Here is a 16,267-nt window from a genome sequence, read left to right as displayed (position 1 = left end):
CTGTCCCTAACTCCAGGAGCCTGGGGCAAAAGGCACAAGCGGCCCACCTGCTACCCAGGGCCTGTGAACCAGCCACTTTTAAATGGAGAGCCAAGCAGTTCTCTGCTCTTGCATCCCTCTCCTGCGACGACGGCTCTCCCAGCTAGCCCGGCCAGTTCCCAGCCTTCCAGGGACTCCAGCCGGCTGGGCTGGGCTTGGTGGGCCTGAGAGCCCAGCCTCTGCTTCCTCCCTCCCAACCAGGGAGCACTGATGGCCGGATCAGGAGGGGGTGATCGGCCATGATGGGCACAGTTGATTCCTGAGTTAACAGCCCGGAGAGAGCCTGGCTCTATAGAAGTTCTGCCTTCCTGCTAGAACCTGCGAGGCAGAGGGAAGGCTCTGCAGACGTGTTCCTAAACAAAGAAGGCAGCCGGGGCTTTGGGGAAAGCTCCGTTTCCCCCACTTGTATTCAGCACCGCTCCCCTCCTCCCACCGATCCCAGAGGCAGCAGTCCCCTGGTTATCTCTGGTTCTGAAGCGCAGGGGCCTTTGTCCCCCTCTCTGCCGACCCACCGGCAAGGCGAGGGGCCAACAAACCTTTCCTGAACTTGCTAGCTCTTTGTTATCTCAGAGGGAAGATTACGTTTCCCGGTAAAGAGGCAACTGCTAGGAGCCCTCTCCCTCCTTGCAGATCCAGGGCCCCGCCGCGGTCGCCCCACCCTGTGGCCTGCGGCGTCCTCCGAACTGCCCCGGGGACTAGCTCCTGCAGAGCCGCAGCCCCTCTTGGAGCCGGGAGGGAGTGCCACAGCCCTGGAGCAACGCTGCAAGGCGGGGAAAGCAGGCTCCCTGGCTGGATCTGCGATCTGTCTCCTCTGGGTCTGTCACCTTCCCCAGTCCGGCCTCTCTAGCTGTTTCCCGGAGAGCAGGTGGATAGAGCCGAATTGGCTACTCTTATCTACCCTGACACTGTAAAGGAATCTTTTAACTGTGTCAAAGTCTGCGCCTCAACACCAAATAGGCACGTGGGTCTTCTTTTCTGGTTACAGCAAGGACACATTCTGGTAATATGCATATGCATATCACCAAGTCACATACCCAGCCCTGTGCTGTATTAAAATCCTCTTGTTTTAGATGGGCCTGGGAGTACAGGCCTGAAACCCTGCTTTGTGAAAGGTTGTTGTAGAAGTTTGATGCTCGCCTGACTGCCTTAGTAAGACCGTGTCTCTAAATAAATAAAGATCTTTTTTTGGTCAGAAGAACTGCTGAGATGAAGTGTAATGCTCCGTCCTTAGGAACAGTGGACAAATGTAGTTGGCCCTGGGTAGTCAGTTCTGCATTTTCCATGACTCCCCTTCCCCACAATTACCCAAGTGGTAAGGTTTCTTTCTCTGGTAACGTAAGGATCTATGATTTGTCAAAGAATAATACTCCATACTCTGGACTCAAATAGTATGTAAACGTAAAGAGTGTTTTATTCTGTAGTAGTCTAGTTGGGGTCATGGGAGCATGACCAAGATAGACAACCAAGTGTGCTTGCAGGCCTGATTTAAAGTACATCAGGGCATTCCAGGGGTAGGTGACCTTTATCTTGTTCTATCTCTAGAGACATCCCATTACCAGGGCTTGGGGGCTGTCAGTGTTGTTGGGGAGATCTGGAAACTGTTGTTGACTGATTGTCCTTGCCTCAGACCAGCTTCTGAGGCCTAGACTTGCCTGGACTTACCCAGTTCTTAAAAACAGAGATGCAGGCCTAGTCTCCTGAACTGTCAATTTAAAGCCCGTCATAGAGTCAGCCTAGCCTTCTCAGTAACCCAGGTTTCTCACATGCAGCTGTTCCCCAAACAACAGATCTATAGAAAACTCTTGAGATAGATGAGATCTAGAAAAGATCTAGAAAACTCTTGAGATAGATGAGATAGATTCATGGGACCACTGTCTTAGAATAGTTCTGCAGCTTGCTGGAGAGAACCCACAAAATAAAAAAGACAGCTAGTAAAACTATGCTAAATATCAAATCAGTAGATACAGTGGGAGGCAGAAACACCTCCAGGTGGCTGGGCCGAGGCAGAGAAGGCTGTTTGGTAGCTTCTATGAGAGAATAATTGGGACCAGACTAAAAGCCAAGGGACTGAACAGGGCAAGGATATTGTTATGTGGGTAATAACTCTTAAATATTGGCTGGTGTTCATTTATTCCACAGAGTCATTTCTGTTTTTTATTTATTTTTTGTTCAAAAATACTTTCTGAATATTTACTTCCTAGGCACTCAATAAATGTATTCTCTCTTTACCCCTCCTCCAAATTTGAACCCAGATCATTTTGTATATACTAAGCACACTCAGTTAAACATCAAGCTATGGTGGGTGTGGTGGTGTCTTACAAACTGTTGTCTCAGTAGGCAAGAGGCAAAAGGTGGGAGAGTCTTTGAGTTTGAGGCTATGTAGTGATTATATGCTACCCTGGGCTACAGCATAAAACTATCTCTAAAAGCAAAGACAAAACAAACAAACAAAAAAACAATCCAATACACCAATAAACTCATCAATAGCCCTTCTTCTTTTTCCTCCACCCTTTACTGGAGATAAACAAATGTGGTAATATCCCGTAGCTTCCATTTTTTCACCTGGTGGTCACATAGAAAACTGTCTTAGAAACTCTTAGTCTTCAATGTGGAGGGAAGAGTTGGGTCGTTTGGTATTCAAGCTGTCCTGGCTTGCTCTGTGGAAGAATAGAACAGTCCTCCTCATGATGGCTTTCACGTGTGTGACCCTTTTGGCACACTTACATTCATTCAGTCTGCTTCTCCTGGGGGAGACCCATAGAGGGACTAGATCTTATCAGATTCGTGACATGCCCAAAGTCTTTGAGTGGTGGAATTCACACCTAGTGTGACATATTCCACCCTTCCAGTGCTCCCCAAGTAGACATCACATCACAGTCACCAGGAAAATTTGCAGAGCCCCCACCCCACTGCTATGCAGCAAACCAACAGGCACCAACCACCTAATCAGGTCTAGAGTGTGCTGGAATCAAAGCACTGTCTTCCAGCTAAGCTGCATCGCCAGCCCGTGTGTGTGATTTGTTTGAGACAGGGTCTGTAAGCACAGGCTGTCGTCTCAGTTCCTATGTGGCCACCGGTGATCTTAAGTCTCTGACCCTCCAGGGCTAGGATTGCATGTGTACATCATCATTTTAGACTGCTGGAAAGTGAGCTCCTGCAACGAGGCGAAGGCCCCACTAGCTGTCTCAGAATTGTTAGCATGCTTCATCAAAACATGGGGATTTCTCATGTCCAAGCAGGACCAAAAATTTGTATTTTTTAACACTCTCAATATGATTCACGTCCACTGGACTCATTGGATTAAAGAGCCACCGATTAACCTCTCTGTGGAGGGACCTGGTGAGAAGGGCCTTTCAGTGATTTTCTTTGAGGTTCATAGTATACTGTGGAGGCTCTGGTTTGACTCTGATTAATTCCTAAGGCAAACAAAACAAAACAAGCAAGCAAGTAAACAAACACCCCCTCCCCCAATCCGAAAAAAACAAAACAAAAACCCCTCCTCTCTTCGGTTGCTTCCTGAAAGCTGGTGATTTCTAAGGCTATCATGAACAGCACTGTAGAATTTGCAGGGTCCATTCCAGAGTGAACCACAAAACCTAAATTATGTGGCTGGGGAAAGTTGAGATCCAAGGAAAGGGTCTGAGGGGGAAAGTCAACCGATCCATCAATAAAAACAGTTCGTATATTGTGAGCTATGTGAGGGTCCTATTTATTCCTTTTAGAGACTGGAAACCCGAGATTTAGAGCACGAAAATCATACCCCAAGGCACAGAGATAACCAAAGACCAAGTTGCCAAGTGCAACCTCAAAATTATAGCCAGTCACCCGCCCCTCCCCACCCTCCACTCCTGTCCCCAAATCGCTGATCTACCCACAGTCTGAAATTTGGGCGCCTTCCAGGCGAAAACTCAAGTCAGACCAGATTGTAGAGCAGTTCTGCTCGCTCCAGGCTTCTCCCGGGCTGCGGCTTGAGAACTACAAGGCCCAGCAGGCAACTGCAAGGGGAGGAGGAGGAGGAGGTGGGACTAGCGCCGGGTGGGAGTGAGAGAGCGAGCCCTCGCGCCTCGCCGGCGCACAGCGCTCGGAGCGCTCCTGCGGGTACTTTGGCGGGGCTCTCCGCTGCGGGCGGTGCCGAACGGGAGCCGGAACGCCGGTGCAGCCGCTGCGTGCAGAGGACCCGGGCTGCGCAGGGAAGCGGGGCCGCGACGTCCGGACTGGACAGAGACTGTGCTTAGCGCATTGCGGCGACCTCGCCTTTCCCGGCCGCGAGCGCGCGCCGCAGCTGGAAAAGCAGCGGAGACCGAGGACTTTTCTCAGGTCCCAGGGGCGCACCACAGCCGTGCTGCAGTCAATGCACGCCGGAGCCCCAGGAGGGGTGATGGAACTCGGGCTGCCAGAAGCCTGAGACACCGCCACCGCCGCCGCTGCGTACTGGAGAGCGGGGGGCGCACGATCTGGGGACCCCGGGCGGCGGACCCGAGCCCTCCCCCCCGCCCCGCCTCCGGGGCACCAGCTTCGGCTCCATTGTTCCCGCCCGGGCTGGAGGCGCCGGGCTCGGAGTGCCGCTGGGAGTCGTGCCTCGGCCGCAGAGCCCTCGAGACCCCATCAGGATCTGAACGGAGCCCGGAGACGAGCGGCCGGAGCGCAAGACACAGACACCCGCCGCGCCACGGCGAGCTCTCCAGAGGCGGGACCGCAGCGCCAAGTGAGGTAAGAGTCGCCGGCGCCCGCAGAGCCGGCTGGCTGGGCGTCCCGAGCGGCCCCCGCGCTTCGCCAGTCGCAGCCCGCGCCTCCCTCCTCCAATCCCCCCCTCCGACTCCGCTCCCTCCCCGGCGCCCCTGTCCCTCCTCCCTCGGCCAGTGTCGCTGCCCGCGCCCCCTCCCCGCGCGCGGGGCCCGCTGCTGCTGCCCGCTGCCCAACTTTTCCGCCAACTCGCGCTCCGGAGCTAGCGAGGAGGCTGCTGCGCTCCGAGTCCAGACCCCGACCCTCTCGGCCCAGGAGAAGGCGGCGGAAGCTGTGTGTTCCCTATTGGGGAGGAGGGCGGGAATGGGCCGGGAGGTGGAGGGGGTGTGTGTGTGTGTGTGTGTGTGTGTGTGTATACACATCATCTATCTTTTGGTCCTCTTGAGGATTCACCCCGTTTCAGGCGGTGGCTTTAAGCTCAACACCCTACATCTGGGATCTTTTCAAGTGTTTTCCTACCTCCGGGCAAGTCTGGGGTCCAGGTTGGGGGGTTGAGGAGGAAAGGAAGTGGCGGGGAACGCTAGCTTGTCTTGGAATAGGTTTGAAGGAGGTGTCGTCACCAAATGGCTGAATCGGCTTTAGCGGAGAGCGAGCAAAGATTCCCCCCTTTTGAGGGGTGATGGTGGCGGCGGCGATGTTCTATTCTATCTTAGACTTAGAGGACTCTTGAAGGGGTCTGGAGAAGCGGGGGGTGGGGGGTCTCGGGCTCTGGATCGTTCTGGGACGTGGAGGAAATGAGGAGAGCTTGTCCGGTGCGGAGGAGCCCTCTTTTGCCCGCTTGTTGCTTCTCTGGCCCAGACCCCCTCTCCACACCTCCTGCGCCTCCTCTTGTGGTGTCTCCGGCGGGGTAAGACAACCTAGTACTCATATTTTTAGAGGAATTTACTGACTTTTTAAAATATATAGATGGGGTTTGTAATAATCAGTTACCCACCCAGTGAGGCAGCCGGACACCTTGGGAGTGCAGGAGGGAGTTCTCTTTCTCTGGGCCTAGAAGCTATTAACTCATTTGCAAAGCATTTCGACGGCGTTTTTCTCCCCCACCCCACCCCCCATTTCCCAGATGTAGCTGCCGCATCTGGTTCCGTTTCACCCTACACGGGTACACCGCAGCCACATTATTAAACATCCCTCTTCCTCCCCTCCCCCTCCTAAATTAAAACTGAGATTCTTTAGCACCACCGCCACCACCACCACCCTTTAAAATTTCTTGAGACGTGGAGCCGAGGCTTTGGGATTGGAAGAGAAAAGCAAGTTATAGATCCCAAAGTGGTTTTGGATTCCTTCACTCTCTTGCTGGTGGCGGAGGATGGGGAGGTGCGGGGAGGGGGGCGGTGTTTAAGAATCTCTGGACCCTCTTGGGAGCCGCTTGCTTACGAGAGGTGGCCTTTGTCGGTGGGTCTGGGCCAAAATTGGCCCTGACGTGTCCTGGAACCAAGTATTGCCTCTCCCTTTAATTATAGTTGGAGCATCTGTCTCATGTGGACACCGCGGGCCCACCTATAGCCACGCGTCCAAGTCCATCTCGGGGGTTCCGTCCTCCATTTGGGGAGCAGGGTGCGACACCTGGTGCTGTAACTGCCAGAGGGACCTTGTGTTTTCAGTGAGTTTCCTGGGTTGCAGCCCTCAGAAGCTTAAAATGGAGTGTTTTTGCCGTTTAAACAATGACTACAGGGCCAGGGATGGAATGTCCACTCTTTTTTGGGGGGGGGGGCAACAAAACATCCTAAGGGTCCATCCAAAGTTAGCGGCTGGGTGGCTGGGTGGGTAGAGTTTGCCGGTGCCTCTCACCCTCTCCAGTCTTTTAAATTGAAAACACTTCTCTGGTTTCCTTCTTAGGGCGGTAGTTTTGGAGGCTGTAATGAAATCGCACTTTCCCTAGACATGGTAATTAAGGTGACTGTTTCCTTCCCAGATGTGCTCTGGCCTTCGCACCTCCGGACCATTGCTTTTTTTGGAATAGTATCTAAATTGTAGAACCATTGCCCTGAGATGGTTGAGCAAAAAGTGGCCAGTCTTCCTCCCTTGGCCAGGCTCCGGGTTTCCTCCTCTCTGGGCCTTCTTTTAAAGCTAAGTAGCTTGCCCCTGGGACCTGCCACAGTCTAGCCAATTACCCCCACGCTGGGGTGGTGTCTCTTCCTTTCAGTGACCTAAGGCCAAAGGGCTCCACTAATACCCGTCAACTGTGCCGATGGCTTGCCTCCCTCCCTAATGGCTTGTTTACATATTTCCCCAGTTGGGACACACTCTGGGGACCCAGATGACCCCAGAGTGCTGGGTGTTTGGGGACCCTGAATTGCTGTCTGGGGCTCGGTTCCAGCCGGAACAGTTACACACTTCATCAGTGACAAGCTACTTAAAATATGTTGCGTTTACCCTTAGTCATATCTGAATGTCAGCTTTTCAGTGAGTGGCAGTGGATTGAGAGCCATGTGTATTTCCAATATGAGTTTCATGGGTATTTTCATTCACAATGCGAGGTTGGAAGAACTGCTTCCTTCAGTCCCATGGTATACAGTCTTGAGAGGGTTGTTTTCCTTGGCCCCAGGCCATGAAGCCATGGTGGAAGGTTAAGTCAGTGTCCTTTGAATAGCAAGTGAAGCAGAGGGACTGAAGAAACAGAGGAGCGTCACACTTATCACCATCTCCTCACCTCTCCTCACGAGAGAGGATTAGAATACATATAGCCACCCTAAACCCCAGCTAGCTGACTTCAGAGGCGACTCCAGATGAGGGAATTGAATGGAGCATTGCGTAGGCAAGACACCAATCTTGGAGACCAAGACAATCCACGGAGTGCACTGATAGCCATCCTCTCTTTGCTTATTTGTGATACTCACTCCATGCACGGCTCTTAAAAGCTTGTTCCAAAAAAAAAAAAAGAAAGAAAGCTTTGTTCCTGGGAACTTGGGGCTTAGCAACTAGTGTCTCTGAATGCTTTTTTATTTCACGTTCATTTTTTTTCCTTATTAAAATCACATTTATCTACTCATCTATTTATGTGGGCACCCCAGTGCTCCAGTGGAGATCAGAGTGGAGTGCAGGAAGTGGTTCCTCTGGCTGGAGAGATGGCTCAGCCGTTAAGAGCACCACTGGCTGATCTTCCAGAGGACGCAGGTTCAATTCCCAGCGTGCACCTCAGGCAGTTCACAGGAAAGGTACTGTCTCTGAAGACACCTGCACTGGTATGCACATATCCACCACACACATATATGTGTAATATAAAATAAAGTAAAATGAAATAAAATAAAAAGGAACTTGGTTTTCTCCCACTATTGTGGGTTGGATCTAAGAGATCTAAATCAAGTTTAGCTGCAAACCCCCACCCCTTCTTTACCTGCTGAGCTATCTTGCTGGCCCCAAAGGCTCTTTTCTTGCCTCCAATTTTTGTAATCTCTTTGATCAAAATGGCTGTTGAAGGGTAACACCTGTCATCTTGATGACCTCCATGCCTCTGGGTAGAAGTCTGAGGAGCCCCAGTTCAAGGTCATCCTGCATGCTGAGTTTGAAGCTGGTTTGGACCTCCTGACGACCTTGTTTTCTTCCTGGAAAGTCTGGGCCTGAGCTACAGGAGGAAGAAGAGTTTGGATGGACTGTGATGTCTTGTGAAAAGGCCACACTCCTGTCACTTGGGAGGAGTTTCATTTCCTCTTGGGAAATTTGTCTTGCAGGTCTCCCCTTCTCCAGGGTTCTGGAAAGGGTCGGAATGCACGGTGAGGAGGCCAGGTGTGGAACTTTAGAAAAGGTGCTGGTGTTTCCAGAGGGGGGATTAAGTGCCTCCTATGAGTTAGGATATTGCCCCCCACCCCTAATTCACACACACACACACACACACACACACATTGCCCCCCACCCCTAATTCACACACACACACACACACACACACACACACACACACACACACACACCCCACCTCCAGTTTGCATTGGCTTTAAATAGAAATTCTTAGCTTACTACCATCCCTCCAAGAAGAAGTCCCAACCCCCCAGCCCCCAAGCCTGGAGATTTAAATAATGTTCACCTGAGTAAGGAATTCCAAGATTACACTGGTAACACTGGACACCTGTGCTACGTCCTGTCTTCAGCAGCTAAGCTGTTGTTTCACTTGCTGTGTTCTTGTTACTGTTTGTTTTTTAGACTTAGGTGTACATGTATGTATGCGGATCACACGCATTTCTGACCCCTGATGCATTTAGAAGGGGGTGGTGTTAGGTCCCCTGAAACTAGAGTTACAAATGGTTTTGAGCCACCTGGTGCTGCTGGGGACTAGACCCAGTTCATCTTTAAGAGCAGCAGGTACTTCTATCTGTTGAACCTTCTCTCCAGTCCCTGGGTTTTTTTTTTTGTTTGTTTGTTTGTTTTGTTTTGTTTTTTGTTTTTGAGTCTGGTTTTCATAGCCCTCAAGGCCAGCAGCTTGAGATACTCCTGCCCGAGCTTCCTGAGTGTGAGGTGGTAGACAGGCTCCATGCCCCCATACAATTACTAATTTTTCGATATAAAAGACATTTAGATACTTTTTACATATGCAAACAAACACCCCCCCCCCCTCCTTTGTTTTGTTTCCGTAGTGTTGGGGCTCACCCAGGGTATATTGCTCTTGCTAGGCAAATAGTTTTACTCCGGAGCTAAACTTTTTTCAATGTGGATACTTTGTAACAGAGATGCAAAATAAGCTAGGCCACTCTCTATAGAGAAAGCCTAGTCCTCACTCTTGGGTGTGTCTTTCAGAAAGCCCATTTCCTTCTTTTAACCCCCGTTGCTTAAAATATTTTTAATAAACCAAACTTCTTCATAAAACATGCAAGCATTGCATTTCTTTTTATTTTATTTTTATCTATATGTATATGTCTGTGTGCGAATGTGAACTTGTGCCGCCGAACTCAGAACTGAACTCACTAGACCCGAGTGATGGTCTTCAGCTAAGGCAGCCAGCAAGGCTGAGAGAGCTGCAGCTCCACAATTAGCATTTCTTTTGTTCCAGTGTCAATTTTGTGAGCAAAGCTACCCCTAGTGTTTAAAAATGTTTATTAAAAGCACTGTGAGTGGAAAGTTCCCTCTATTGTTTAGTACCTTTTATTTTTACCTAAAGGGAGTCATACTTCTGTACCATAGTCCTCAAATCTGGGACCTCAGTATGTTTAGAACATTCCTCTGTTGGTATTGTGGGTAGTTAGCATGGGGAACTGGCTGTGGCTCCCCCGCCCAAAGTCTCTTCTTTTTCCTTGGATATATGCGGGTTGAGAGCCTTGATTCCAGAAGCACATGCCCTGTTGGCAGTCAAAGAATTTCAGACTCCAAGATATTTGGGATCTCACACGTGGGGCTTACTGGCAAAGCCTATCCAAATGTTCTGACATCCAAACAACTATATCTGAACCATGGAAGGTTCCAGACATTTCCCAAAGAGGGTCCTGGGTCTGGGATTGTTTCTTCTAGGCTCACTTGCCTTTTGTCCCACTCTAACATGGATGCTCCATCTCCTGTGTATATCCCCACCTCCCATTCTGAGGGTAGGATGAAAGGCAGGTAGGCACCAATCCTGCTTCACGGAAGCCCACAGGTTTTTCCAGTGTCTTAGAGTTTCTGTTGCTTCTGTTGCTGGGATGAAACACCATGACCAAAAGCACCTTGGGGAAGAATGGGTTGATTTTTATCTTACCCTTCCAGGTTACTGCCCATTGCTGAGGGAACCAGGGACGGATGGAGCCACAGAGGGGTGCTGCTAACTGGCTTGCTCCTCTGCTTTGCCTGCTTTCTTCTAGCTCCCAGGACCACCCACCCAGGGGTGGCACTGGACACAGTGAGCTGGGCCTGCCCACATCAATCACCAATCAAGCAAATTCTCTGTAGGCCTGCAGACAGGCCACTCTGCTGGGGCATTTTTCTCTGTTGAGGTTCCCTCTTCCAAATGACTCTAGGTTGTGTCAAGTTGACATAAAACTAGCCAGGATGCCTGGGGAGAGAAGAAAGGGGGACATGGGGACATGACCAGTAAGTTGATGAGTTGACCTAGGCACCCTGGGACAGGGGCTGTTGATTTATACGGAAATCAGAGGACTGGGCTGAAGAGCTAGAAGGCCTCTGGAAGCAGAGCTTTGTGACCTAATTGTGGGGATCTAGTTGCAAGAGGGACACTGGCTCAGACCCCCAAATGCAATGGGAGCCTCCTTAAGTTTCGGGGCAGTAGTATTCTCATTTGGAAGTCTATGAGAAGAAACAGGTGAAATCCACTTTAAATGTATTTGTTTAGATTTTAAGAATACATTGTATTTATAGCAGGTCTATGTATGTATATGATATTATTGCTATTTCTAAAATATCCTTTTACATGGAGTCAATATGAAAATTCGGAATTGCTGGCAATTCAATTGAACCAACAGCTTCAAGCATGCTAAAGTACACACTGTATCTGGTCCCAATATTTAAAAAAAAATGGTTAAGATATTTTACGTTTTTTTCCCCTGTGTTGATGGCTGAGTTCTGTTTTTCACTCTCATTCACCCCAGTTGGCAGGGACCATATTTCAATAGCTCAACAGCTGCAGTGTGGCCTGGAGCCACCAGATTTGCCAACTAGGTCTAGAGTGTTAGGGCTGTGAGGCTGGAGGGTGGGAAGTACCTGTGCGAAGCGAGGAAGTTCGTGTTCTGTAGGGGAGTGTGGTCCAGGAGAGACTCAGAATACAAGGAGTTTGGGGTCTGGAGAGACGGCTCAGTGGTTAAGAGCATTGGCTGCTCTTTCCGAGAATCTGGGCTTGGTTCCCAGCACCCCCACATGGCGAGGCTCACAATCTGTAATTCCAGTTTCAGCGGGATCGGATGCTCTCTTCTGTTCTCTAAAGGCACACACGGGGATACACAGACGTACAAGCAGGCAAAACAGCTATATACATAAAAGAATATAAGTTTAAAAGTAATTTTTTTTTAAATACAAGTTTACGATTCTTTCTTCTGTTAGCCTAGTATTATAGAGAGAAGGCGCTTCACTGTGCTTGCCATGCGTACACACGTGAACGTGTATACATGTAACCACCTGTGATGTGGGAAGACAAATGTTCAGGTCTCCTTCAGCTGGGAACCAATGCCCAGGTTAAGGAACTGTCCCGTGGGTCAGTGTCGTGAATAAAAGTGTTTGTTGACTGCCTTCTAGAGAACAGGGAGATGGAGAACTAGGGGCTGAAGAGATGGCTCAGCTGTTAAGAGCACACACTGTCCCTCAGGAAGACCAGGGTTCATCTCCCAGGACCAACATCAAGTGGCTCATGCCACTTTATACCAGGGAATATGATGCCCTCTCTCCTTGACTTCTTGGGTACCCATATACGTATGACACACAGTCACAACACACATGCACACACACATACACGCGCACACGCGCATGCACAAAGAAAATTTTTAGGAGAAAGATGAGAAGGTGGGTGTGGACCCTAGCACTTAGGAGGCAGAGGCAGGTGGTTCTCTTGAGTTCGAGAGCAGCCAGATCTACAGAGTGAGTTACAGGATAGCCTGGACTACACAGAGAAACCCTGTCTCATGAAAACCAAAAGAAAAAGAGAGGAAGATGAGGGAGAAGAAGAGACCATGACCTACTTGGCCCTGAAAGCACCAGCCAGTAGGTTTCGTGCATCATTTTAGACAAAGAGATCCGATGTTGTTAATAGACTCTCTAGTCCTTTCGAATTGAGGTACAAGGCTGGGTGCTCCAGGCTGACTTCCTGCTAGATGTAATGAAGCTCCTGTTGTGTAAGTTATTTAAAAGAGACCCTCTCCGTCTCTTTCACACTGTCCATTTGGTCCTTATAACCACCCAGATATCATCAGGACAGATATTTTAGCCTTCCCACAAGTATGAAAACCGAGGTAATATGATCTCAATGCTCTTCCTTGAAGATCTCTTCATCTAAGCTCTGGAATCGGGGAGCCTGGGCTGAGAGTGGAAGAACTGATGGGGTGGCAGACGTAGCACTGTGAGGAAACCTCTGTGTACACCTGGCTGTGGGTCACACCTGTCAAGCAGAGGCGATTCCTAAGGGCTACGGGGCCAGTCTTTAGGATTCCCCATCCAGTCTGGATTCGTGGTTTACGCCACCGCACGCTCTGCAGATGTGTGAGCGGTGCATTGAGTGCACCCGACAACCTTTTCATTCCTGGAGTTGGTACCAGGAGACTGAGTGTCTATAGCATCTTTGTTGTGCAATTTGAGGCCCAGAGGGTAGAAGAGGGGGGGGGCAGGAGGGACTCTTGTACCTGTTTTGGACATGAGTCAGGGGGAAGGTGCCAGACTACTCTCAGAATAGTCTCAGGTGTCTGAAGAGCATTCATCACCGGGGATGAAAGAAGGTGTGTACAGCCAGCCCACACCTAGCAAGAGGTAGGTGGGCAGATGTCTCAGGGGACAGAGTGACAGGTGGAAGCTGCGGTCTGCTGGAGTATAATCAGTCATCTCATGGTGACACCTGCTCCTCCTACCCATCCTTTGTTGATACTAAGGACTTAGTATTCAGGGTTACCCTGGGATTCGGGGTTTTGTTGTCCAGTGTACTTCCTGGATAACGGCTATCTACACTGATTAGGTACAGCTTTGGGATCTGAGGTGTGGGTTTAGAGCATCTTCAGGCCTGAGGCTGTGCCTGACCCTGGGTCCTGAATGGCCCTGAGTGGACAGGGAACGAGGGACTTGTCATTTCCAGCATTAACTTGGATTTCTCTTTATCCTCTTAGTTTCTCTAGCGCATGGGAATCCGCCTGTGTCTGCCCACATCGGATAGAGGGCTGGTTTTTATTTTTGAATTTCCTGTGTTGGGGATGAACTCAGGACCTCTTGTATGCTGGGCGGTGATTTCTCCCCTGAGCTGTGTCCCATTTAGGTGTGGTGAAATTATTTGCGTTCTCCCACCTTGAATTAATGTCTCCCAAACCTGGGCGATCAAGTTCTAGTGTTACCAACAGCTCCATTTCCTTGGGCAAAGTTCTTAAGCTCTTGGGTTCCCGATCTCCCCCCCCCCCCCCGCCCCCTTCCCCATCCCAGTTTCCTTCTCTTAGCCGAGACCAGTGCTCTCCTTAGAGGCAGAGGAGGAAGAATAAAGGGAGCTTTAGAGTTATGAATGTATTTTACTTGTGTAGGCTCCACAGAACATTCAGCAAATATTCCTTCCATTTCTAACCCTTTTCCTAAATTCAGAAGGAGGAGGAAGAGGAGGAGGAGGAGGAAGAAAAGGAAAAAGAAGCTAGAAGGGAAATATTTACTTCACTTTTAGTTTAAAATTATTATTATTTTTTTTTAAGTAAGCCTTTGGAGGAAGCTAGTGGTAGTGTGCATATATTCCTCTGGCCAAGAATTTGGTTTTTTTTGGTTGTTATTTTTTTTTTTTTTTTTTTTTTATTTATTATATGTAAGTACACTGTAGCTGTCTTCAGACACTCCAGAAGAGGGCACCAGATCTCGTTACGGATGGTTGTTAGCCACCATGTGGTTGCTGGGATTTGAACTCTGGACCTTTGGAAGAGCAGTCGGGTGCTCTTACCCACTGAGCCATCTCACCAGCCCCGGTTGTTATTTTTTATTTATTTATTTTTTGCCAGCCAGGATTGACTTGACTGGCTAGAGAGGGGCCCTTCTTGGTTCCGGGGAAGGCAAGGCTGAAACACCACATTAGGGCATGTTCCGGAAGCAGAGTCTCTGACTAGCTTGGATGGTTTCCTGGAGCACCGAGGACAGAAAACACCTGGGAGACAGGAGATGGTCACCCCAGTATGCAGTGGCCAGCCAGTTCTCGCCAGTTGTCATCTTATCCTTAGGACTCTCAGAAGTCGTTTTAAATTTTACCATCACAGAGCCAGTGAGATGGCTCAGTCCACATAACCCATGCAAAGGTAGAGGGGAAGAGCTGACTCTATGGAGTTGTCCTCTGACCTTTGCATGTGTGCTGTGACACAGTTACCCTGTCCCCCAGCAGTAATCCATAAAAGAAAAACATTTACAATACCAAAACATGACCATCACAAACTCGAAACGGCTCCAGGGCTGCAGAACTCACGGCTTTTGCCAGGTCCGTGTGAGCTACTTTGCCTCAGTCAGCCTCTGCATCGGCCCTTGACTGCACTTGTCTGTAGAGCCTTCCTCTCCCACTCTCCCTGACATGGCCATTCCTGGCTGTCAGATGTTAGTGTCACCACCCAAAGTCAGAGATAGCTGGATCCACCGCACAGTGTCCTGCTCTGCCTTCAAGTAGGGGTGAAGCATGTGTTCCCTGGGAGGGAGGCTGGTGGGACTGGAGGTCCTATGAGTCTTCTCCTTTTAGGGGCAAAAAAGAAAAAAAAAAAAGACCCTGGGGACCCGGGGATGGATCTCTGCGGTAGCACACTTGCTTAGCCTGTGAAAGGCCCTAGATTCTATCCCTGGTCAAACCTACCCCCTGCCCCCCACAAATGTGGTTTATAGAGTCTCCATATTCCATGTGACCTGAAGCTATGAACTAGTACTTTAACCTCCTATTTCTCACCCCCTCTTTCCCTTTCTTTCTCTCTTTCTTCCCTCTTCTTCCCCCCCCCCCCCTTTCTGTCTGTCTTCCCGGGACTCACTGTGTAGACCAGGCTAGCCTTACTCACAGAGATCTGCCTGCTCCCAGAATGCAGGGATTAACAATATGCATCATCTTTCCTTTAGTCACCTGCCCATGAAAGACGGTCTGGAGCACCTTCTGTGTCTTGACTTGTGACCCCACTCTTCACCTCTCTATTTACTCTTTATCAGAGGGATTGGTTTGTCCCGGATGGAATGAAGTCGCGTGTTGGGAAGTCAGCAGATTCCTGTCCCTTACAATGGTTGCATAATACTTAAACAAGGCTTGCTCTTTTTCTTTCTTTCTTTCTTTCTTTCTTTCTTTCTTTCTTTCTTTCTTTCTTTCTTTCTTCCTCTCTCTCTCTCGTTATTGTTTTGTTTTTTATTTTTAATTTGCACATTACCACAACTATCTACAAATAGTGTGTGTGTGTGTGTGTGTGTGTGTGTGTGTGTGTGTGTGGCAGGGGTTGAGGAGGGGATGAGTCACACTGGTCTATCTGGGGCCTAGACACCAATGGGACCCTGAGCAGCAGCAGCAGCCTCGGCCTTGCTTGGACCATAGCCTTTAGTTGGTACAGTCTGCAACCCTTGGCCGTGCAGCCATGAATCTAATCCCTGAACTTGAGTGGGTGATAAAAGCAAGTCTGCCTACCCTGTGGATGGGGCTCTTTGTCATTCAACCTCCTTAGGCTTTAGAAGGGGTTTAATGACCTCAGTGTGTGCACTTGTTGCTTCTGTATTGCTTGCCTGCATCTTAAGAGATTCATATCTTTGTGATTCGGGTTTCTTTGGAGGTGGGGGGTGGGAGGTTGAGACAATTCTCTGTGTAGCCCTGGCTGTCCTGGACTTTTCTATGTAGACTAGGTGGGCCTCAAACTCAGAGATCCCCATGCCTCTGGGACTATAGGAGTGCCCTCCACACACA

General features: G+C 49.6%; 1 protein-coding gene across 7 annotated transcripts in view; it reads left to right on the top strand.

Moving 5' to 3' along the window:
• Nucleotides 1-4,085: 4,085 nt before the first annotated feature.
• The window catches only part of Fgfr1 (fibroblast growth factor receptor 1), a 56,676-nt gene continuing 44,494 nt past the window's right edge, over nucleotides 4,086-16,267 (top strand). For 6 of the 7 annotated variants that reach the window (XM_085844059.1, XM_085844058.1, XM_085844057.1 and 3 more), the window contains exon 1: nucleotides 4,087-4,749. The gene's annotated coding sequence lies outside the window, so the exon portion shown is untranslated. Of the gene's footprint in view, nucleotides 4,750-16,267 lie in introns of all 7 variants that reach the window. The other variant, XM_085844060.1, reaches the window with a different exon arrangement.

The sequence above is a fragment of the Mus caroli genome, unplaced genomic scaffold (assembly GCF_978045245.1).
Source record: "Mus caroli unplaced genomic scaffold, Mus_caroli_1 scaffold_10, whole genome shotgun sequence".
Classification (NCBI taxonomy): Eukaryota; Metazoa; Chordata; class Mammalia; order Rodentia; family Muridae; genus Mus; species Mus caroli.
Note: the sequence above shows the minus strand (reverse complement) of the source record. Positions and strands in the feature narration are given on the sequence as shown.